Here is a 24879-nt window from a genome sequence, read left to right as displayed (position 1 = left end):
TGCCGACAGCGACCCTGACCTCTGAAACAGATGAACTCTTTGGAGCCCATTTGTCAGAAATGGACCCAGCAGGAGCCACTGAACACAACTCTGACATCATCAGGCTTCTTCCCAGCAGCTTGGTGCTCCAGAAGGAAGAATCCAGACCATCGCTACATCATCAGAGTGAACACCAGCTGATGTTTACCAGTTTAACAAGCCTTTGACTGCTAAATGACATCCAAGCTAAGATTCTCTTGTCCTGATAGAACAAGTCAATGTTGAAGAAGATGAGAGCACCAGTCTCTTTCATCCAATGCTGGAACAGCGTTAGACTGAAGGTCTGAAGGTCCCTGGTCTGGTCCAGGTTTCAACAGGGGACCAGCATCAGCCAGCATTTAAATGTGGACAACAGTGGAGGTGAAGCCCACATCAAGGAAACAAGCCTCCTATCACTGTCCTGTGCTGAGTTTCTTTAAAAAAAAGTGAGACAACCTCAAGATTTTCTGTTTCCTCTTGTAGGATTTTGCCACAGAGAATCAGAGCCAATCAAAAGCTTGTTGGACTTTAACGTTGGAGGACTGAACAAGTCATGACATCATCAGTTTTACCTTCACAGGTGCTCAATTTACTTTACTTTCAATTTTACAGAGGTAGAACCTGAAATCAAAGCTGTCTGTCCAAAGAAGTGAGAGCTTCCCAGGTTGTGATGTTCTTGTCTACAGACTCTGTCTTGTATGGAGCTTCAGTCTTTAATGAAAAGACTCCTCCATTAATAACATCACTGTGCCTCTGCAGTGAATCAGTCACTCCATCCATTTTCTGTACCACTGATTTGTTAAAGGTTATGGGGGGGTTGACATTTGGTGAGAGGCAGGGTTCACCCTGAACAGGTCACCAGTCCTCAGGTCCACTGAACAGGTCCCCCATGTGAGATGATGGCGTTGAAGGCAGAGGAGAAGTCCAGGAAGAGATGGCGGACATAGGAGTTCCTGCTCTCCAGATGGGTGAGGGCTCTGTGGACCACTGGTGAAATGGCGTCATCAGTGGAGCGGTGTTGCCTGTAGGCGTACTGGTGGGGGTCCACAGAGACATTGATGGAGGCCTCTATGTGGGCCTTGACCAGCCTCTCAAAGTACTTCATGACTACTGGGGTGAGTGCAATGGGTCGGTAGTCATTTTGGCCTGTCACTGTGGAGCACTTGGGGACAGGGACAATAGTGGCAGTCTTTAGGCAGGTGGGGACAGATGGCAGCGCCCGTGAGGTGTTGAAGATGTCCGCCAGCACCTTGGACAGCTGTTGTGCACAGTCCTTCAGTCCTCACCCTGGGATGTTGTCTGGGCCTGCAGCTTTGCGAGGGTTGATTCCCTGAAAGGTCTTCCTCACGTCTGCTGTGGTCACACTGAGGGGCGTGTCGTCAGGTGGTGGTGTGAGTCTGGTGTGGGGGGGGGGGGGTGTCAGGGTCCTCGAAGCGGAGAAGAAACTGATTGAAGGAGTGAGGCGCTGGACCTGCTCTACTTGTGAAGTGTCATGAGATAACATTTGTTGTGATTTGGCGCTGTACAAATAAAACTTACGACTTAAATGAAAACTGTCTGGGGGGGGGGTGTAGCCTCCATCAGGGATGTGTTTGATGTCTGAATTCTGTCTTTGATGTCTGAATTCTGTCTTTGATGTCTGAATTTTGTTCATTGATCTCCTGCTTCAGTCTTTGATCTCTGAGTGATCCTAAACTCATCAAAGGATCACATCACCTTCACAATCTGTAAAGACCCTGGGTGTCATTTTGGACTCTGAGCTGAATTTCATTCCACACGTCAAGAACATAACTAAGAGAGGTTTTTATCATCTTAAGAACAGAGCCAGAATCGCCCGTTCCTCTCAGGCCAACACGGAGGTGCTGATGCATGCTTTTATTTCCAGTCCTTCAGATTCTTGTAGTGCCCTGCTGCTCTCTGGTCTCCCCAAAACAACCATCTACAATCTACAATGACTCCAGAACTCTGCAGCACGTGTGCTGACGAGGACCAGAGGGCGGGAGCTCATTACACCAGTTTTAAAGTCGCTGCATCGGCTCCCCGTGTGCTTCAGGATCAACTTTAAGGTTCTTTTAGTAGTTTTTAAGTGTCTTAATGGTCTTGGCCCACCTTATTTATCTGAACTGCTTTTATCATATCAACCTTCGCGGACCCTGAGGTCCTCTGGCACCGGCCTTTTAGTCGTTCCAAGACTCAGAACTAAAACCCACGGGGAGGCTGCATCCAGCCATTTTGGCCCAAAGTTCTGGAACAGCCTGCCAGAGAACATGAGGACCGCAGAGACTGTTGATGTTTTAAAAGGAGGCTCAAGACTCCCCTTTTTAGCTTAGCTTTTAACTGACTTAGTCTCTCTTATCCTTTCATTTTATCACGATATCTTATTGTTACTTTAGTCTTTTAATTATTTTATTCTACTTTTTTATTAGCTCTTAAACTTTTAGATTTTATATATATTTTATGTCATTCTGATATTTTAATATCATTGTAATTTCTGTTCTTTCCTATTCTACCTTCTTTTAGTCTTAGTTTTTAGCTCCAGTGTTTCCTGGTGGGGGCCCTCCACACTGGGAGGTGTGTCTAGTCCACCCACAGGGGCGTCATCCTTGGGATCGTCCAGGCCCAGAGAGCTGGGGGGCTCGGGGGGGTCTGGGTGGCGGCGCTCCCTGTGGTTGTGGGCTGTGGCACCTCCTGGTGAGGATGGCCCCCATAGGTGGTCTTTCCTCACTAGGATTTTCAGTGCCCTGCCATGTTCCTACTGACAGTCAGTGTGTGGTTGTGTGTATGCGTGTGTGTGTGTGTGTATGTGTGTGTGGGGGGGTAGTGTGTGCATGTATGAGGTCATGTGGGTTGGGAAGGCTGGGTTCTTAACATGTATTTATTGTATTGTTTTATATTTTATTGAATGTTGCCTGTTTTCTCTCAGTTCTGTGAAGCACTTTGTGTTGCAGTCTCTGAATGAAAAGTGCTGTACAAATATAAATAAAGTAAACTAAAGCAGACGGACGACTCGAGAATGAGAGAGGAAAGAGTAAACAAAGCAGACTCTTTTGAGGTTTTCTCCTTGGTCCCTTCATTTTTTGAGAAGACACTGGACTCAACTGCTGTCCATGATTCTGGATTGTGTTGATTGCGTTGTGAACGAGGATTTGGCCAGGTTTTGTAGGCGGGATCACTGGTGTGCAAACACACCTGACGCTGTGGAGAAAAGATGGCGAGCCACCCACAGGAGAGAGAGAGTCGGAGTGGAAAATGGCGCTGCAAACCTCACCCACCCAGGTGACACTGACCCTGACGGTGGGATTGTGGTAGGACAGAACTGACAGGTTTCACAGAGACACCTTGAATTTCTTTTGGACTGATAACGGACTGAACGAAAAGACTGCTGATGAATGGGAGAGACTCTGATTATTGATTTGTGAGATTGAGTTGTAAATTGAAATACTTTGGCCCTGAGTTTTATTTTTATAACTTTGTTTTGTTCACGTTTCCTGATTGTGTGCCAAATCGGTGTTACATGAGTGGGTTGTTGAAAGGGAGTTCAAGCTTGGATAGAGCCGGTGAAACAACCCAACAGGAAGAGGGAACGTAGAACTAAAACTCATAAAAAGGCTGAACCAAGATCAAATGAGAACCTAGACTGAGGAAACTCAAATAGACACCGTGAAGTAAACAAACAATCATAGAAATCCAGCCACCAAATTAAAGCTCAACTCAAATAAGTCGGGTTAACTTCAAATAAGACTCAAAAGAGGTCAATAACCTGATTCTCCTGAGGTCTGGTTTCTGTCTGTTGGTTGGAGGGAGACTCCTTTATTGAATGTGTGTGGATGTAAAGGGTTTGGTACCAATAGTTTTTGTTTTTCTGACATTTTCTGTCTATAAAGAAGTCGGCAGTTTTATTCACTGACTAGTCTGTGGTCTGTTATTCTTACATTAGAATCAACCACTCACGTGAGCCTAAAATCTCTGGTCCTCCACCTGAAGTGAGACACATGGGAACTTTGACCCTCATCAACCATGCAGGGAGGAGTTCTCAGAGTTTGATTGTGCTGATGAATCATCAGAACTCTCCATCACGCCGTGACGAGGACATCTCAGTGTCAAATCTGTCATTTCCTGTTGCCAGTAGGTGGCGCTGTGGTCACCACTGACCTGTAGATGTGTTCAGACTGGGATGTTGATCAAACCTGGAAGTTTCAAACAGACCTGACAGGTGGAGAGGATTCAGAAGAGTTGAAGCTTCATTTTAGTTGGAGCCTGAAAATGAGGAGAGACTGAGGGCTCCCAGGAGTTGCAGGTAGGTGCTGCCCCCTAGTGACCCAATGGAGAACAACATGTAATGACGTGAACGTTCTACATTTTTCCAGTTCTTGACTTCATTCATCCTCCAACTTCTTCAAGCTGGAAGAGAGTGAGATCATTTAAAGTAGAGAGTCAATAATCAGCATCTCATCACTCATTTGTTCTCTGGTGGTGACCTCACGACTCAGCAGTGTGACATTACACATTTCGCTGATGTCATCCTCAAGTGTGTCACTCAGTTCATGCAGCCTTCATTGTTTTATTTTATTTTTTCCTTTCACTTTGATCTTCACAAAGACAAAGTGCGTCTGATGGAGGCACCACTGATAGAGTGGAATGTTTCCATGTTGCCATGATAACGTGAGGCCCCTCACCTCCTCTGTTCCTTCTGCCGGTCGGCGTCAGAAGAGCAAGATGGCTGCTTCTCCATCAGGGTGGATGAGCAGCTCCTCCCATCTCAGGCAGACGCTCCCTGGCTGCATGTCAGCAGCTCCTCAAAGCTCCTTCTGGTTTCTTTGCTCTCCTGATGCTGCGCTGGTGGATTTGTCCACCTCTCATTCTCCAGGGTTCTCAGCCTCATGTTCTCTCCCTCCTGTTCCAGCTCCTCCAAGTTTCCAGTGGAAGTTTGGCTTTTGTTTGCTACTTTGTCTTTTCTCCTCTGTTGGTGCTTTGAGTTCCTTTGTTGTTCTTTGTCTTTTCATCATTCAAGCCTCCTTTTGTTGAACGCTCCTCTCCCCCGTCTGTATTTGGGTCCTGTTCTCCTCCACTTTGGCCAAGAAGGCGGCCCAACAAGAGTCACCAGTGATGTCACAGCTCCTGGATGCCCCGCCCCTTCATCTGGTGCAGGTCGTGTGATGTCACTGAATCCCACTCAGACCAAACCAGTCAGAGATCAGTGTGTTTGTGTCAGTGATGTCATCGCTGCTGACATCACAGCCCTCCATCCACACACGCCAGACTGAGGTGGAGGAGGTGATGTTGGGGTTTTCAAGGTCTTCGTCATGAGTGGGAGGGGCTGAGCTGGTGAATGATCAGCTGACCTGGTCTGGGCTCAGTTCAGATGTTGAGCCACTGCTGACTGCCATTTGCCTGAGGAAGACCCAACGTTCCCCTCAAGAAATGGAGGGCAGTTTTTAGTGCAGCGTTCATTCTGGTTGGAGTTTTCCTTTCCTTTGCCCTGCACCTCTCTGGTGGGGAGGTGCTCCCTGTTGACAAGGACTCAGTGGAGAAGACTGGACCAGGACCTTCACTGGTTCAAGGAGCACCGAGGCAAAGGGAGGCCAAGACCAGCAGCCAGGGTGACCAGTTTGAAAAGCTGCTCCTCTTCCATGCTGACTTGTTGGTGTCTCCTCTTTTATTCCTGAGTGATTTTAATCTCAGCTCTCTGAACCTGAATGGAGCAGAACCAGGAAATCATTGCAGGAAATCATGGAGGAGAAATGAATGAATGAGACTTCCAGTCAAACTGAGACAAACGTCCAGGTTTGGTCATCAAAGATATCTGACATTCATCAGTAGACTGACAAAGATGCTCATTATTATTGCAGCAGATTAAACTAGAGAATAAAGAGGGTCTCACTTTGGAAAAAAATATTGCAGGATATTTTTGTTTTATCAGAGAGGCTTTAATGTCTGTCTTTGATGTCTAAACTCTGACTCTGATGTCATTGGTGGTGACTGAATTCTACCCCCTGACAGACGGAAGGCTCATATTGGTGATGCAGGTAGGTGCTGCCCCCTAGTGACCCAATGGAGAACGACATGTAATGACATGAAGATTCTGCATTTTCCACTTGTGAGATAAAAATACCTCACAGCAAGAAGGTTCTGGGTTCGAGTCCCGGCTGGAGCACAGGATCTTTCTGTGTGGAGTCTCCATGTTCTCCTGTTCCTGTGTGGGTTCTCTCTGGTTATCCAGCTTCCTCCCACAGTCCAAAGACATCAAGAGGGGACGAGGCTGATTGATACTCTAAATTGACCGTAGGTGTGACTGTGAGTGTGAATGGTTGTCTGTCTCTATGTGTTGGCCCTGTGATGGACTGGTGACCTGTCCAGGGTGAACCCCGCCTCTCGCCTGTAGACGCTGGGATAGGCTCCACCCCCCATGACCCATATCAGGAATAAGAGGAAGAGAATGGATGGATGGATGTTGGAAACGACTGCAATACAGTATATAAATATTCTAGTTCCATACATGGGAACCTGGTTCTCCTGCTCTTTAACATCCTCCAATAGGAATGGACCGTCTATGACAAAGTATCAATAAATCTATCAAGGAGGAAGAAGAATTCTGATCAAAGAACTGAAGTCAATCTGGAGATCAGTTGATCTCTGGAAGGAGGAGGAGGAGGCATCCTGTGCTTTTATCTCTCTGTCCATGTTTCCTGCTGTGTGTGTGTGTGTGCGTGTGTATGTGTGTGCGTGTGTGTGTGTGTGTGTGTGTGTGTGTCCCAGCTGCAGCAGTCAGTTCAGGTTCCTTCAGTGTGACTGAGGGAGGTTTCTGTCCGATGGTTTCTCCCAGTGTGAACACAGCCTGACTGCTGATGCTGTGCCGACTCTGACAGTGGTTCAGTTTTTCTCAGTGGCTTTGTTGCTGCTCTCAGATCAGAATGAAAGTTCTCTCAACTCTGAGTTCAGCCTCCACAACATGGAGTCACTTGTTTCTCCTTCCTTTGATCAAATAGCGAACGCTTTTGGACGAGGAGGGAGGAAACCACGGCGTTTCACTGCTTTACATTTAGAATCTCACGCCAAGCCGGAGAAGCAGGTCCTGAATCAGTCACGTGGTCACTGCCGGCTGGTGAGGCTTCGGACGTCAACACATACGTCATCGATACGCGCCTCACAGAACGAGACGAAGACGCGGGAAGCTTTGAACACAACGAGGAAAGAAGGAGAAGTCCGTGAACCCCCGGCCTCGGTCTTTGTCTCCTGAAGGCTGAGTGGCGCCGGTAGAACCTCAACATGTGCGCCGCGCAGCTGCTGCGGGTGTCGGTCCAGGAGCGGATCCTCGCCGCCGCTGAAGACTTCCTGCTGCAGCTGGGAGAAGGAGACTCAGCGGCTGGAGTCCCGGTGCTGAGAGCGCTGCTCACCGAGCGGCTGGCGGCGGCCGCGGAGCAGATCGTGGCTCTGCTGGAGGAAACCGTGGCGGAGTACGAGCGGGAGAACCGCCGGCAGAGGTTGCTGCTCGATGCCGTGCTGAAGCCCCGAGTCAGGCTGGACAGAGCAGGTGAGTCCCCGCAGGGACCTGCTGGGCCCCGAATTCAGCCAGGAAGTGGAGCTGCAGAGGCCCTCACAGAGCATTTTAGGGGATTTTAGGTGTAAAAAGCCATTTCCGGGTTGTGTGTGAACGTCTGAAAGGTAAAATGTAAAAATTCAAAGGTCAAAATCAAAGGGTAAACTAGTTTTTCTGTGGATTGTTGTCCAGCCTTCTTTTGTAGTTTTTACCCTGTCCTGTTCAGCAGCAGCATCCATGTTCCTGGTGCCTTGTTGGACTGAAGCAGTTCTACTCTGCTAAGGAGGAACCTGATAAACTCCTCCTATCACCTTCTGGGTTGAACTTTATTAGGAATGTGTTGGTTCATTGATGAAGCTACCGGACTGAGGACAGGAGAGGACAGGAAGAGAGAGCAGGGACAGGACAGGGAGGACAAGGGGGGGGGGCAACAATAGGAGAAAAACAAACAAACAAAACCAGTAACAACAATAACAACAGAGATTTATCGAGAGTTCGATCGGAAATTCTACTGGTCACCAAGAGACGAACTATAAAAATAGACCAGAGAGAGAGAGAGAGAGTAGAGCCAGCAGGTATTTCTTCTCAGAGTATTACAGTTCTACAACACAGAACAACAGAAGTTATCAGTCGAGAAAAACTCTCACTGACCTGTCTTTGTAGCCAGAGAGGCGTGTATTTTGAGACCAGGTGTGTGTGTGTGTGTGTGTGTGTGTGTGTGTGTGTGTGTGTGTGTGTGTGTGTGTGTGTGTGTGTGTTCAGGTCTCTCACTCATTCTCACCTGGATCATTCTGACACCCACACATACACAGATGCATCTGTGTGGGTGTGTGTGTGTGTGTGGGGGGGGGGGGGGGTCAGACTTCCTGGAAGACAGACCTTCTCTCAAAACAACTCCAAACATGAGAAGAATGGATTTTGGCCACGAACATTCATTCCGCCACCACAGAGGAAAAAAGAAAAAACATTGGTTGCAGAATTTCCAGTGCAGATTTACCATTTGGTTTAATATGATTTTAAAATAAATGTCTGAGTGTGTGATTATGGGTCAGTTGTGCGCTCCATGTGTGTATACGTGTGTGTATGTATATGTGTGTGTGCAACAGTTTGTCTTGGATGCGGTGGGTAGCTGACTGTAGCTGATGTGGGGGACCAGAACATCACACCCCCAGTCCAGGACAGCAGGCAGGTCAGGACCAAACCACCAGGGCACCCAGAAACCCCCTGAACACAGGGAGCACCAGGAACCCCCCCCCCCCCCCCAGGCCACAGGCCCAACCCATGCCAGGACCCGCAGGACAGCATAGGAGCAGCAACCCCCGCCTGGAGGCAGCCCACAGAGAGACGGGGCAGAGAGATGACCCCGGGCCCACCAGGCCCCCCCCCCCCCCCCACAGCAGGAGCTGAGCCCAAGGGGATGGAGCCCCGCCAGCGTCGAGGCCCACCCACACCCCACGACAAGACGGGGCAAACCACAGCCCACTACAACGACCAGGCCCACCGCCCCCAGACAGAGCTACATACCCTCCACCCGTCCCCTGTTGAACTGAACCAAGACAAAACCAAGCTGAGGGGACATTCACACTGTGTTGCTAACTCCTAACTAACTCTAACTGAGTCGTGTGTGACAGGCTGGCCCAGCATGCTGTGCATGTTGGTGTCCTTGTGTCGTTCTTCTGTAGGCTGCTACGGTGCTACCTTGTTAAAAGATGATCCTGTAGACTGGAAGTTATATCAGCCCATTAAAAACAACCTTTTTTTCTCCACTGCCCGGTTGGCCTGGGCTGGACCGGCCATTAGGGAATCATTCCACTTCTCCCAGTGGCCAGCACCTCCCTGGCTGTGAGTGTAGGTGGGCTGACATGTTTAGCATCGGTACAGGTTCCCTCTGGTTCTAGGGACTGAACTCTCATTCTCCTACAGGGTCTCATTCTAGAAATGAACATTCTGACTAGCAGATGTGATCATGAATGGACAAAACCATTCAGCAGAGGGGACCTTTGACCTTTGACCTGGGTGACACAACGTTGATCCAAGCATCTGAAGCCAGCGTTTCTATTCCCAGTTTGCTGACTGGTCATCAGTAGCAGGACGTCTCTTTATTGAGTTGATTTCTGTTTCTGTCGGTTGCTCCACTGTTTCAGAGTCAAATGAAGAGATTTCTGATGTTGCTGTTTGTGTCCTGCAGATGTGGAGCAGCTGCTGGTGATTAAAGAAGAGGTTCCCCCTGAGCTGCAGGACCCAGAGCCCCCCCACATTAAAGAGGAGTGGGAGGAGCTCTGGACCAGTGAGGAGGGAGGGCAGCTTCAAGGGCAGCAGGAGGCTGATATCACCACGTTCCCCTTCACTCTGGTCCCTGTGAAGAGTGAAGGGGACGAAGAGAAACCTCAGTTCCCACAGCTTCATCAGAGTCTAACTGAGGAGAACTTGAAAGAAGAGTCTCTGAGCAGCAGCCCAGTTCATCCTCTGAAAACAGAAGCTGATGGAGAAGAGAGTGGAGGACCAGAACCAGAACCAGCCAGCAAGGTAGATCCAGATCCACTTGTACAACCCCAGACTGAAGACCAGATGTCAGACTCTTCTGAAGCTGAGCCTGAAGTCAGTGAGGATGATTGGGTCAGACCTGATAACACGGCCTCCTCTGAGCACAAGGAACCCTCTGGCTCAAGGAGGAATTTGCTTCAGAAATTGAGACCAGGACAGGAAGTGAGTCATAGCAACTCAAAAGAGCAAAAAATAAAGACCTCTGGCCCTTCTGAATCTCAGACAGAAGTCAGTGAGGATGAGCATCCATGTAGGTGCTCAACATGGAGTTTGGATACACTCATGAGAAGAAAAACTGGGGAGAAACCATTCCCATGCTCAGTGTGCGGCAAAAGATTCTCAAAGGGAAATCTGAAAACACAGATGAGAACACACACTGTGGAGAAACTGTTCCCCTGCTCAGTTTGTGGCAGAAATTTTTCAGAAAAGGGACGTCTGAAAAGACACATAAGAACACACACTGGAGAGAAACCATTCCCCTGCTCAGTTTGTGGCAAAAGATTTTCAGAAAAGGGATGTCTGAAAAGACACATGAGAACACACACTGGGGAGAAACCATTCCCCTGCTCAGTTTGTGGCACAAGATTTTCAGAAAAGGGATGTCTGAAAAGACACATGAGAACACACACTGGAGAGAAACCATTCCCCTGCTTAGTATGTGGCAAAAGATTCTCAGAAATGGCAAATCTAGAATCACACATGAGAACGCACACTGGGGAGAAACCGTTCCCCTGCTCAGTTTGTGGCACAAGATTTTCAGAAAGGGGATGTCTGAAAAGACACATGAGAATGCACACTGGAGAGAAACCATTCCCCTGCTCAGTTTGTGGCAAAAGATTCTCAGAAACGGGTAATCTGAGAAGACACATGAGAACGCACACTTGAGAGGAACCATTTTTCAAAATGTTGCTCTGAAGCTGTGACAAAAGAGTGGGAGAAGCAGGTTGCAGGCCAAATACAGGATTTTTTCAAAAACCACAACGATAAAACAAAATTGAACTAAGATAACAATGGGATGTGGTTGTCAGTCGAGTTCGTGTTGTGGATGTGTAAGGAAGAGATGTTGGCTGCTGAAAATCAAAGTGACAATGGATGAGGAGGAAGAGAGGCTCCTGGCCGGCAAGGCAGTTTCTGTATGGAGAGAGCAACTAACCAACTAGGAGGAATGAACAGCTCCCCACTCTCCAGCTACCTGCTGCAACACAAGAAACATCATGAGAGACACCAGCCAAGGGACCATCACACCCCCCTACAAGAACAGGGTCCTGAAGGGAATCCCGCTACCAAAATACCATGAATGCAATTTTTCTTGAATCCCAAAATGATAATTCACTAAACCTCTAAAAACCATATACGTCTCCCATTGGACTGCTCAGATAAGGTCAAACTATCAGGAGGGGAACCAGTGGCCTGCTCCGGTGGTCCAGCATCTCTTGTTGCAATTTAAGAGGCTAGGAAAAGACAAGAGGAGAACCAGAGAGAGGAAAACAGCTCACAATCAAATACCACACTGAGGAACTCTAGACAACACGTCCACCACCACTTTGTCGGTCCCCTTCACATAGCGAATATCCAGTATGACTGCAGGAACAGAGACCACCTGACTGGTCTCTGGTAGGGACACTGCAACGAATGAAGGAAGATGAGTGGATTATGGTCAGTGTAGACGTGTCTACATGGAGAACAATGATGAGAACACACACCTGAGAGACATCAGTCTTGCTGAGTTAGTTAACAAAGCTCCTCAGGTCAGGAAAACTTGAGACGACACAACAGAGAAACTTCCTTTGTCCATCCTGTGTTGTGTGACTGAAGCTGAGGAGAAACTGAAACTAATCATGGTGGTCGAGGCCAGACTTGAGGGTTGTGGGTGTAAAGAGTTTTTGAAAGCAGAAGGGAAAACACATCAGGAAAGAGACAGGATGAAGCTGAAATCATGGAGCCACCATTGGATGGGAGGGTGTGAGGGCTGATCTGATTTCTCTGAGGTCACCATCAAAGATCCACTTGGCACCAAGTACTGATCTTTATCATGAAGTATTGATCCTGATCAAACACTGAATTGTCTTTGAGATGTGTGAAAATAAATGAGTGGGTGGAGTCTCTGATATCAGTGATGTCATCCAGCTGTTGGAGAAATATGGGACATCAGCTGGAGCCTCCGGTGAAGTACCTTTAGTAGTAGTACACATGCAGTATACGCTCAGTACCGGCTCCTACACAGACACAGCGAGCGCTGCTTTAACAAATACATGGTTCCTATGGGAGAGATTGGTTGGATTTCCGGTGGATCAGGACCAGGACTGAAGTTGGTCCCTGACCATCCTGGAGGGGCGGCTGTAACACAGGATGAGTTTTCACAGTGAAGGTCTTCTTCTTCTACAGCTTAATTAAAGTGTAAACAGCTGTCAAGACACCTAACTGTCCTTATAAACTTGTCTTTTAATAAACTTTCTGTTCTCTTTTAAAGTTCTCAGTGCTTTTGTTTCCATGTAGAGGCTCTACTTGATCACCACCCTTGTGTTTGACTGTTTGGAGTGGATGATGTTGTTATCATTTGTCTGTTTATCTGCTGCCCCCAGGACCTGCGTTGGGAGCTAATTAGCGGTATGCACCAAAACCGAGTTAAACATGGATGCTCTCAAACCAAATCCCTGCAATCGTTCAAAATAATAAAAACACAAGAACACACCTGTGGTTCCTTTTTAACTGGAATGTTCCTTTCAGAGCTTTAAGAGTGAGGAGAAGGATTTTAAACTGTGTTCTGGATTGGTGATGTGGTCTCTCCTCCTAGTTCCTGTCTATGCACGTGCAGCTGCATTCTTGAGCAGCTTCAGTCTTGAAGGGGAGGTTCAGTTTTTTGGACCTTTGGCCTTCCCAGCTCACCAGGGTGCTCCCAGCAACTGGAGACAGTTTTGGACCCATTGGGTCTGGTCCTGCTGATGCTATCTGCAATGCTAGTGCTAGCGCGAGTGGATAGGCCTGCCATTTAAATACCATCTTACTCACTCCACAGCACTTTCCAGGCAACTGACATAAAACTCCAGAATATCAATTTAAAGTGTTTGTTGATAGAATCATTCTGGGGAGGAAACTTTTAGTACATCGCGGTTCTTTTTGAGGGACAAACCTCAGATTTCAGGTGTAATTTTACCTCTCCTCTAGTCGGTAGAAGTGGGCTCACGTTACAGCTTCAGAGGACTGATATGCTACTGACTGAATGTATTCCTCAGCCATTGATGAGTCGGCCGATATTTATCTATAATATATGTTCATATATCCAGTGACTTCTACCAGTGCTGTCTCTGTGCTGGGCTCTAAAACCAGACTGAAACCCTCAAATGAACTCTTGTTATGGAGGAAGTCACTAAGCTGATTAGCAGCTGCTTTCTCCAGGATTTTAGAGAGGAGGGGAGGTCAGCTATCAGTCCATAGTTGGCTAGAACCTCAGGGTATCCACAGCTTCCCTGACCAGGACTTGAACCCTAGGCTGTGGCAGTGAGAGCACCAGTCCTAGCCACTAGACCATCAGGGATCACACTGACCAGAGTTTGTCCTTGCAGGAGTCAGTGACTTAATAGTGTGTAACAAAGGGTTGAACGTGAATGAGACAGTCACCCTTCAACATGGGGCCATGGCAGAGTGAACCAAGAACACTACAATGGGGGTGAGACTGGAGCCATGATGGATTCACAGTTCATCACATCCACCATCATGTGGACCACCTTATCACCTCTTCCTCAACCTCTAAATATCTCATTCCCTGACCGGGAATTGAACCCAGGCCGCGGCGATGAAAGCGCCGAATCCTAGCCACTAGATCATCAGGGACCACACTGAGCTCTCCAACAACAGAGACTATAGACAATGACTCAAGAACACAGGACTCTGTTGTCTCAGTTTGAGATACAGAGGGTCCACCAAGACCACCAGACACCTCAGCCCCCTAAAGACAGTCCACCCCCAGGATCCTGCCCCCCTCTGCTCCAACTCAGCCCTCCATTCATAACTGACTTTGTCTCAGTCTCTTCACAATGCCAGTCACTGAAACACTGACAATGTGATGGGGGCATTTTCTTCAAGGCTCACAACTGCTACTTCCTACAGTCGTCTCTACTGTGTACTTGTACTACCAGTTGTTATGAGCAACTGTGGATTTCTAAATATTAACACTGTCACAGTTTAACTGCATCAGTTAAACAGCCTTCATCTTATCAGCTAAATTGATCCTTAAATGTGACAACAGTTGATAACAAACTACCAGAAGAGAAACCAGTCTGTTGCATATCAAAGTATTTGTAGCAGGGTCAGTGTGACTGTGAGCCTTCATAGCCAGCATGAAGGAGCTGGTTTTATCTTTGCTGGGGAAATCCCACACACAGCTGCTCTCAGTTCCAAATGTGTGTGTCCTCACTCCTCCGTCCTCCTGCTGCCCTCAGAATACAGACACAATTCAACCTGGCAAGTTTGGAGCATAGAAGTGCTCCTGAAGAGATGTGTGTCAGCCCACAGCTGGCTGTTCTTACCTGGAACCTCAAGATGAAACTGCTTCCACAGATTGGAAATGAATCTGATGTTGACTTTTGGACAAATCACCTGTTCATCAGTTCATCATCACTTCCATCCATTTTCTACTGCTTATCTTGTTATAGAAAGGAGTCTATCTGCTGTGTGACTGAGGCAGTTACTGTGAGCTGCTGCATGTCTCAGTGTGTGTGTGGGGGGGGGGGCTGTGTGTGACTGGTCGGCTGCCAAGGATTATTGATGAGATCAATCATGATCAGCTCAGAGATCACGGCACAGAAGAAGGAGACTTTTTGATTTTTGGGGGTTCAGTTTCTAAGTCAGACACATCATCACAATTTGAAGTTTTCCTCCAGTAAAAAACAAAACAACACAAAACCATGATTTGACTTTTGATGTCTACATTTTTTGGAAATTGTGAGTCCAACAAGCAGGAGGCCGTTTGAGCTTGGAAACTGTGAAGCATCACCAGTAACTGCTGGTTAATTTACAGTTGTTTCCTCCAAAAAGTTTAAAATGAACTCAATGCTGAATCCCTCGTCGTCATCACTGAGCTGCAGAACTGGTCCATGCAGGAGGCTGAGCAGGTCTTCCTCTCTGGTCCAGTGTCTCAGCACAGGTCAGAGTAGAGAACTAAAACATGAACACAAATCTTTATCAGCTGTTTACTGATATCAGTGACTACCTTCAAGTAAGAGTGTTAGTGAATGGACCCTTTTTAAAGTTTATGTTATAATGTTTGAAAAATGATGCTCACAAAAACACAATAAAAGTGTTTGTGGTAAAATGATTCCGTAGATTTTATTGCCATTTTAAGAGTTCAAGCATATTTTGGTGACATTGTTTGATATCATGACTCTCAGTTACTTTAGCAGGACCATCGGGACATGAAATCTTCCTCATCATCCCATATCGACCCTCAACCCCTCACACAGAACCAGGAGCCCTCAACTGAAGGAACCTTTAAAACTGAGAAGTTGGACAGAAAGCAGTATTTTGGTGGAATGAACCTTTAAAACTATAAATTAAAAAGTATTTTGATGGAATGAACCTTTAGAACTATAAATTAGAAAGTATTTTGGTGGAACGAATCTTTAAAACTATAAATCAGAAAGTATTTTGGTGGAATGAACCTTTAAAACTATAAATTAGAAAGTATTTTGGTGGAACGAACCTTTAAAAGTATAAATTAGAAGGTATTTTGGTGGAACAAACCTTTAAAACTATACATTAGAAAGTATTTTGGTGGAATGAACCTTAAAAACTATAAATTAGAAAGTATTTTGGTGGAATGAACCTTTAAAACTATAAATTTGAAAGTATTTTGGTGGAACGAACCTTTAAAACTATAAATTTGAAAGTATTTTGGTGGAACGAACCTTTAAAACTATAAATTTGAAAGTATTTTGGTGGAACGAACCTTTAAAACTATAAATTAGAAGGTATTTTGGTGGAATGAACCTTTAAAACTATAAATTAGAAAGTATTTTGGTGGGATTGGAATAAACCTTTTATACAGTAGTTAGAAACTAAAGGACAGGAAGTAGTATTTTGGTGGAATAAACCTTTAATACTATCGTTAGAAAGGAGTCATTTGCTATCATCTAATTCGATAGGTGGCGCTGTCACCAAAAAACAAAAGTCCCAGAACTGCATTTTATCATCCAATTCAGTAGGTGGTGCTGTGGGGTCCTGGAACTGCAGCTCTCTGGTGCTGCAGGATCTCCTCTTGAAAAGCCTCACACTTCAGAGTCGTTCCAGAATCTAGGAGCAGAAACCAAAGTCTCCTACGACGAGGATGGGATTGGAACCCACGCCTGCAGAGCACAATGGATCAGCAGTCCATCACCTTAACCACTCGGCCACCTCGTCTCCTGACCGCCATGATGTGCTGCTTTCTCTGAGCCTTTTAAACAGCTGAACTCTTTGGAGCCCATTTGTCAGAAATGGACCCAGCAGGAGCCACTGAACACTACTCTGACATCATCAGGCTTCTTCCCAGCAGCTTGGTGCTCCAGAAGGAAGAATCCAGACCATCGCTACATCATCAGAGTGAACACCAGCTGATGTTGACCAGTTTAACAAGCCTTTGACTGCTAAATGGCAAGGCAAGGCAAGGCAATTTTATTTGTAGAGCCCGTTATCACCAACAGTTTGTCTCAAAGGGCTTCACATGGCATCATAACAACATCCTCTGCCCTTTGACCCTCACATCGACTGAGGAAAAACTCCATAGAAAACCCTTTTAACAGGGAAAAATCTGAGAAACCTCAGGGTGAGCAACAGAGGAGGGATCCCTCACCCAGGACGGACAGACGTGCAGTAGATATTGTTACAGGCAAGAAAACAGTTTACAATACAAAATGTGGGAAACACGGAAATGTTAATAACAGTTGAAGAAGGAAGCTTCTGGAAGGGGAGGCAGGGAGAGCAAGCCAGCTTGATGGGGGACTGGATGGCAGACTGGTTCATGGAAGGGGAGCACAGGCCAGTGTAACAGTAGGGAATAAGAGGGGGGGGGGCGATGCAGGCGGCGGTTGGGGCTCTGGTGGATCTGTGGAAACACAGAGAGACTGCGAGACACCAAGGCCAAACTACAAAGTGCAACAAGTAATGGTAATGACAGTTCCAAAAATGTGCAGGGAGGAGAGGAGGAGAGAGGGGGAGAGGAGAGGAGAGGAGGGAAGGGCTCCATGTAACCTGATGTGTCCCCCAGCAGTCTAAGCCTGTAGCAGCATAGCTATCAATGGTTCAGAGCTACCTGAACCAGTCCTAACTGAAGGCTCTGTCATAGAGGAAGGTCTTAAGCCTGGACTTAAACGTAGTTAAAGTGTCTGCCTCTCTGACCCATGGAGAGAGCTGGTTCCATAGTAGAGGAGCCCGGTAACTAAAGGCTCTACCTCCCAGTCTGTTTTTAGAGATACTGGGAATCACTAAAAGACCTGCATTCTGGGAGCGGAGTGCTCTGGTCGGACAGTAGGGACTAATGAGCTCTTTCAAATAGGATGGAGCTTTATCATTGAGAGCCTTATAAGTTAGCAGAAGGACTTTGAAGTCGATTCTAGATCCTACAGGAAGCCAGTGGAGAGAAGCTAAAGTGGGAGAGATGTGTTCTCTCTTCTTAACTCCCGTCAAAACCCTCGCTGCAGCGTTCTAGACCAGCTGGAGACTCTTTAGGGAGTATTTAGGACATCCTGACAGGAGAGAGTTGCAGTAGTCCAGCCGAGAAGTGATAAATGCATGCACCAGTTTTTCAGCATCACTCTGGGAAAGGATATTCCTAATCTTAGCGATACTTCGCAGATGGAAGAAGGCGGTCCTAGTCACATGCTTTATGTGGGAGCTGAAGGAAAGGTCATGGTCAAAAATGACTCCAAGGTTCCTTGCAGTTGTACTCGAAGTTAGGGTGATGCCATCTAGAGTAGAGATCCGATTCAAGAGTGTGTCCCTGTGGTGTTTAGGTCCAAAAATGATTACCTCAGTTTTATCTGAATTGAGCATTAAGAAGTTAGAAGACATCCAGGATTTAATATCTTTCAGGCAGTCTTGCAGATGAGTAAGCTGGCTTGTGTCGTCTGGCTCCATCGACAAGTAAAGTTGTGTGTCATCTGCATAACAGTGGAAGTTGATCGAGTGCTTCCGGATTATGTCACCTAATGGGAGCATGTAAAGAGTGAAGAGAATCGGTCCTAAAACTGAACCCTGTGGTCCACCATATGTAACTCTGCTATACTCCGAATGGTCATTATTAACATTAACAAACTGAAACCTGTCAGATAAGTAGGACTTAAACCATTTTAGGGCAGTTCCTTTAATCCCAATGTCATGGTCTAGTCTCTGTAGCAGGATGCTGTGGTCGATGGTGTCAAATGCAGCACTGAGGTCCAAAAGGACAAGCACAGAGACAAGACCTCTGTCTGAAGCTATAAGAAGATCATTAGAGACTCTGACCAGTGCTGTTTCAGTGCTATGGTGTTCCCTGAATCCAGACTGGAAGGTTTCAAAGAGCTCGTTGCTGTGCAAATGTTCATGTAGCTGCTCCAGGGCAACCTTCTCAAGGATCTTGGAGATGTAGGGGAGGTTGGATATTGGCCTATAGTTGGCTAATACATCTGGGTCAAGAGAAGGTTTTTTAAGTAAAGGGTTGATGACAGCCACCTTAAAGGCCTGTGGCTCATAACCTGTGACTAAGGAAAGATTAATTTGGTTCAATACAGAAGTGTTGACTAGAGGGAAGGCATCCTTAAGGAGGCTTGTTGGGATGGGATCCAGCAGACAAGTGGCTGACTTGGAGGAACCGACTGCAGAAGTTAATTCTGACAGGTCGATGGGGGAGAAGCTGTCCAAGTATGCACCAAGTCTGGGAGGTGCTTCTATGGGGACTGTATTCTGTCCTCCATTACTGGCAATCTTCGTTCTAATATTCACAATCTTTTCAGTAAAGAAAGAAAGGAAGTCGTTACTGCTGAGAGTTGGGGGGATGCATGGCTCAACAGCACTATGGTTCTTGGTGAGCCTGCCCACGGTGCTGAAGAGGAACCTGGGGTTGTTCTTATTCTTTTCTATCAGGGACGAGTAGTAAGCGCTTCTGGCATTACGGAGTTCTTTTTTATATTTTAATAAACTCTCCTTCCAGGCTTGGCGGACTTCCTCGTGCTGGCTGGAATGTGTCTTCCTTTCCAGTTGTCTGGTCTTCTGTTTTAAGGCACGCAGCTCTGGGCTGTACCAGGGAACTATTCTTTTCTGGTTGATAACCTTCTTCTTCAGGGGAGCTACGGCATCAAGTGTCCCAAGGAGTGCTGCTGCAGTGCTGTCCACAAGATAGTCTACCTGCGAGGGGGTGAAATCAGCATAACTGCCCAATATATTATTACAAGATGTGGCAGCAAGCTCTGCTGGAATAAGCTCCTTAAATCTAGAAACAGCAGTGTCAGATAGACATCTACTGAAGTGGGACTTTTTCCCAGGTAGGATATAATTTGTTAAAGTAAATTCAAATGCAATTAAGGAGTGATCAGACAAGACGGGGTTCTGAGGAAGAACTATGATGCGGTCAGCTTCTATTCCATAAGTGAGTACTAAATCAAGGATGTGATTAAAAGTGTGAGTGGGTTTCTTTACCCTCTGACAGAAGCCAACAGAATCAAGAAGCGACTTAAACGCAGTGGCCAGAGAATCATCATTGACGTCCACATGGATGTTAAAGTCACCCACTATAATGACTCTGTCTGAGTTCAATGCCAAGTTAGACAGAAATTCAGGGAATTCTTCTAAGAACTCAGAATAAGGTGCAGGAGGACGGTACACCACAGCAAGTAAGAGTGGTTTCTCTGCTTTCCAGTCTGGGTGGGAAAAGCTGACAATAAGGCTCTCAAATGAGTTAAATGAACTGTTAGGTCGAGGGTTAAGCACCAAATTTGACTGATCGATTGCAGCTCCTCCTCCTCCTCTGCCAGTGGTGCGAGGTACATGGTAGTTAATGTAACCAGGAGGGGAAGATTCATTTAAACTAACATACTCATCTTGCTGCACCCAGGTTTCAGTGAGTGCTAATACACCAATCTGATAATTAGTAATTAAATCGTTCACTAGGAGAGACTTGGATGCAAGAGATCGAATATTAAGCAAACCACATTTAATAGTTTTACTGGGTTGGTTTGCTGGAGCAGTGGTTTTAATCTTAACTAAGTTGCTATAAGTTACTCCTCCAGATTTGGGTGCAGGCTTATAAAGCCTCAGGGCAGACACAGTTTCTATAGGCTGGGTGGGTGACAACACCAAGGAACCAGCAGAGGGGCGTGTTAAACTGCAGCTCTGCCTGCTGGTATGAACTCTGGTTGCTTGTCAGGATTAGCGCAGGTTAACATAATTGTTCACATAGGTTAGATTAGCGCGGGTTAACATAATTGTTCACATAGGATAGATTAGCGCGGGTTAACATAATTGTTCACATTGGTTAGATTAGCGCAGGTTAACATAATTGTTCACATAGGTTAGATTAGCGCGGGTTAACATAATTGTTCACATAGGATAGATTAGCGCGGGTTAACATAATTGTTCACATTGGTTAGATTAGCGCGGGTTAACATAATTGTTCACATAGGTTAGATTAGCGCGGGTTAACATAATTGTTCACATAGGTTAGATTAGCGCAAGTTAACATAACTGTTCACACAGGTTAGATTAGCGCAGGTTAACATAATTGTTCACATAGGTTAGCTTAGTGCAGGTTAACATAATTGTTGACATAGGATAGACTAGCGCAGGTTAAAATAACTGTTCACATAGGTTGGATTAGTGCAGGTTAACATAATTGTTCACATAGGTTAGATTAGAACAGGTTAGCATAATTGTTCACATAGGTTAGATTAGCGCAGGTTAACATAACTGTTCACGTAGGTTAGATTAGCGCAAGTTAACATAACTGTTCACATAGATTAGATTAGCGCAGGTTAACATAACTGTTCACATAGATTAGATTAGCGCAGGTTAACATAACTGTTCACATAGATTAGATTAGCGCAGGTTAACATAATTGTTCACATAGGTTAGATTAGCGCAGGTTAACATAATTGTTCACATGGGTTAGATTAGCGCAGGTTAACATAATTGTTCACATGGGTTAGCTTAGCGCAGGTTAACATAATTGTTCACATAGGTTAGATTAGCGCAGGTTAACATAATTGTTCACATAGGTTAGATTAGCGCAGGTTAACATAATTGTTCACATAGATTAGCTTAGCGCAGGTTAACATAATTGTTCACATAGATTTGCTTAGCGCAGGTTAACATAATTGTTCACATAGATTAGATTAGCGCAGGTTAACACAATTGTTCACATAGGTTAGCTTAGCGCAGGTTAACATAATTGTTCACATAGGTTAGCTTAGCGCAGGTTAACATAATTGTTCACATCGGTTAGCTTAGCGCAGGTTAACATAATTGTTCACATAGGTTAGATTAGCGCAGGTTAACATAATTGTTCACATAGGTTAGCTTAGCGCAGGTTAACATAATTGTTCACATAGGTTAGCTTAGCGCAGGTTAACATAATTGTTCACACAGGTTAGATTAGCGCAGGTTAACATAATTGTTCACATAGGTTAGATTAGCGCAGGTTCACATAATTGTTCACATAGGTTAGCTTAGCGCAGGTTAACATAATTGTTCACATAGGTTAGCTTAGCGCAGGTTAACATAATTGTTCACACAGGTTAGATTAGCGCAGGTTCACATAATTGTTCACAGAGGTTAGATTAGCGCAGGTTCACATAATTGTTCACATAGGTTAGCTTAGCGCAGGTTAACATAATTGTTCACACAGGTTAGATTAGCGCAGGTTCACATAATTGTTCACATAGGTTAGCTTAGCGCAGGTTAACATAATTGTTCACATAGGTTAGATTAGCGCAGGTTCACATAATTGTTCACACAGGTTAGATTAGCGCAGGTTCACATAATTGTTCACATAGGTTAGATTAGCACAGGTTAGCATAATTGTTCACATAGGTTCGATTAGTGCAGGTTCACATAACTTTAACTGACTAATAATCGTATATTTCCCCCTGAAACAATGCAGTGTTTTCCTCCACCTTCATTTCATTGACAGTTCTTGAACTATAACTTGCTAGCAGTCCCATGGCTAAAGGTTGTTCGAACTTTTGCGTCACCTTCAAAGGTTCAAGCTCCTACATTTGCGGTCGACTCACCTGGACGCGCTCTCCCGCCTTGTATCGGAACAGGGACTCATTCTGGTTGGTCCTCAGACGGAAATCAGTGCAGGAAAAAGCCATTAATGGTCCAAAATTAAGTGCAGACCGGTGCTGAGTACAGAGTTTGGTTGTCACTGCCGCCAGCAACGGCCGACTGAGGAATGCTGCGTCACTTCCGGGTCTTATACTCTCGATTTCGAACGCAGACGCATCAAAGGAATGATGAGAAATTCAACATATGAATGATACCCGCGGAGTGGGCGGGGCTTAACATCAAAGAGGCTCAGATTCTGAACAGCACCATCTGCTGGACGACTTTAAAAGTGCAACTTAAAACTCTGGACTCAACTCAATGTGTGGGAGGTTTGAGGGCGTCCGCAAGTCAATGTTTACTGTTATATCCTCGCTTTATTGTGTGATTCTACTGATTCTACACTGAATTCAGTAGAATAACCACCTAAAGTGAGTAGATGGAACAATACAGCGAAATGAAGACAAATACATTTGAATGGACCGCTCAGCACCACAGTCCTGTCCTTTTGATACCATCATCAGAGACCGGCTCATTCAGGCTTGATGTGGGTTTTCCACTCCTTCAGGAACATTTTTGAATCACCAAACATTCACTGAAACGTCTGTTCAGACAAGAGAACAAACCTAGAAACCTGTCTCTTGCTGCCCTCTACTGGCGAGATACCCCAGGAGAAAATATTTGCTCAGATTGATTTAGAATTATTTATTTTAGAATTTATTAATTTATTTAGAATTATTTTTATTTTTTTATTGGATTTATTGAACATCAATCAAAAGTACTGGTTTCAACCGGATCCCTATTCAAAATCCACCTTTTAATTGATTGAGATCTTGACATGAAATTTGAAGTCAAAAGAAAACTTGTCTGACCTAAAATAAAATCCTCTACTAACAATCCTGGTTCGGACTTGGATGGGAGACCGCCTGGGAATACCAGGTGCTGTAAGCTTTTTTGTTTCATTGTGAGGAGCAACTCTAACCACATCACTGGAGCATCATTTTGACTTCATTAGCAATTAATTATTAATTGGACTACTTCCAGATGTTCAAGGGTCCAATAAGGTGACTTGCAGCTAAGTCATTGATTCTGCCTGGGATGCATGAGCAGGAGATCCTGGATCCGTCACTGACACGAAAGAAGTACATTGATGAACTAAATACAGTGTTGGATCCTTTCCTACCTCTTTGGGAACGGCCACAGAAACATCTTTGTTACAGTTCTCCTCCATGAGTTCTGGAGGTCAGGGATTAAAGGTCAGAACCTGTGTTTTAGAATGGAGAATTTATACACAGCAGAGCTTCCAGTGTTTCAGAGTTTTATTAATGCAGGTCCTGTGTTAGGGGCTCACTTCAACATGTTAAAGCATCATCAGCGTCCAGCGCCACCTTGTGTTCGTCTCCATTTATGTGGACACCTTTAATATTTGTGGTCTCTGAACCACTGTAGGAGGGGCTCGATATGAAGAGCTGGAAGCAGCAGGGAGGGGGGTCATGTCTCATGGTCTCTCTTATTTTGATATCTCATTTGTGTCCTGTTCTTCCTGTTTTAGTTTGATGTTGAACCTCCCCTCTCATTTTCAGGTGACTTCACTTCCCCTCGTCTTCTGTCTGCCTGAGTCTCTCGGTGCATCCCAACAGACGTCAGGACTCTGACAGGGACGACCTCAGCAGAGACTCCTCTGTTCAGAGGACAGGAGAGCTGAGAGAAGACTTTTTGACATCATTCTACATCCTGAGGGACGATCAAAGTTGTATTTATATACAACACATAAAATCAAACAATGTGAAGCAGGCTGATGAACAATAAATCAAATATAAAAATGCTTTATTTTAAGATCTAGAATATCTTGTGAATATCTGGAGCTTCATTCCAGCAGCAGACCTCCTCAGGTGATGACTTCATATTTGACATGTTTACCATTCAACGAGACTCATTGTCAGTCCATTGAAATCTACTGGTGTTCCTGGTGAGTTGATTTAACAACATGAGCTGACAGAATCTACGTTCAGGTAGGAACCACCACATCCAGGGGTCTGGACCTTTGAGCAGGCAGAGCCATCAAAGTAGCAGACTAAGCTAGCAGACATTAGCATTGAGAAGAAACTGATACCTGAGCCTACTTTTGGGTCTGGACCTTTGAGCAGGCAGAGCCATCAAAGTAGCAGACTAAGCTAGCAGACGTTAGCATTGAGAAGAAACTGATACCTGAGCCTACTTTTGGGTCTGGACCTTTTAGCAGGCAGAGCCGTCAAAGTAGCAGACTAAGCTAGCAGACGTTAGCATTGAGAAGAAACTGATACCTGAGTCTACTTTTGGGTCTGGACCTTTTAGCAGGCAGAGCCATCAAAGTAGCAGACTAAATTTACAAAGAAATTTGTCTCATGCTGCCGTGACCCAGATTCGAACCGGGGTTGCTGCGGCCACAACACAGAGTACTGACCACTATAGTATCAGGGCCTCCTCAACAGCAGCTTGAGCTTCTATGTCTTTGTCTCATTGAGTGTTGCGGC

The 24879-nt window shown here is 45.6% G+C and overlaps 1 non-coding gene across 1 annotated transcript; it reads right to left on the bottom strand.

Annotated features, from left to right (window-relative positions):
• Nucleotides 1-13858: 13858 nt before the first annotated feature.
• On the bottom strand, nucleotides 13859-13930 carry trnae-uuc (transfer RNA glutamic acid (anticodon UUC)). The gene has a single exon. It is a non-coding gene; the product is annotated as a tRNA-Glu (tRNA).
• Nucleotides 13931-24879: the final 10949 nt, after the last annotated feature.

Source organism: Aulostomus chinensis, chromosome 1 (genome assembly GCF_037954235.1).
Source record: "Aulostomus chinensis isolate RoL2024-O1b breed Wild chromosome 1, RoL_Achi_v1.0, whole genome shotgun sequence".
NCBI lineage: Eukaryota > Metazoa > Chordata > Actinopteri > Syngnathiformes > Aulostomidae > Aulostomus > Aulostomus chinensis.
Note: the sequence above shows the minus strand (reverse complement) of the source record. Positions and strands in the feature narration are given on the sequence as shown.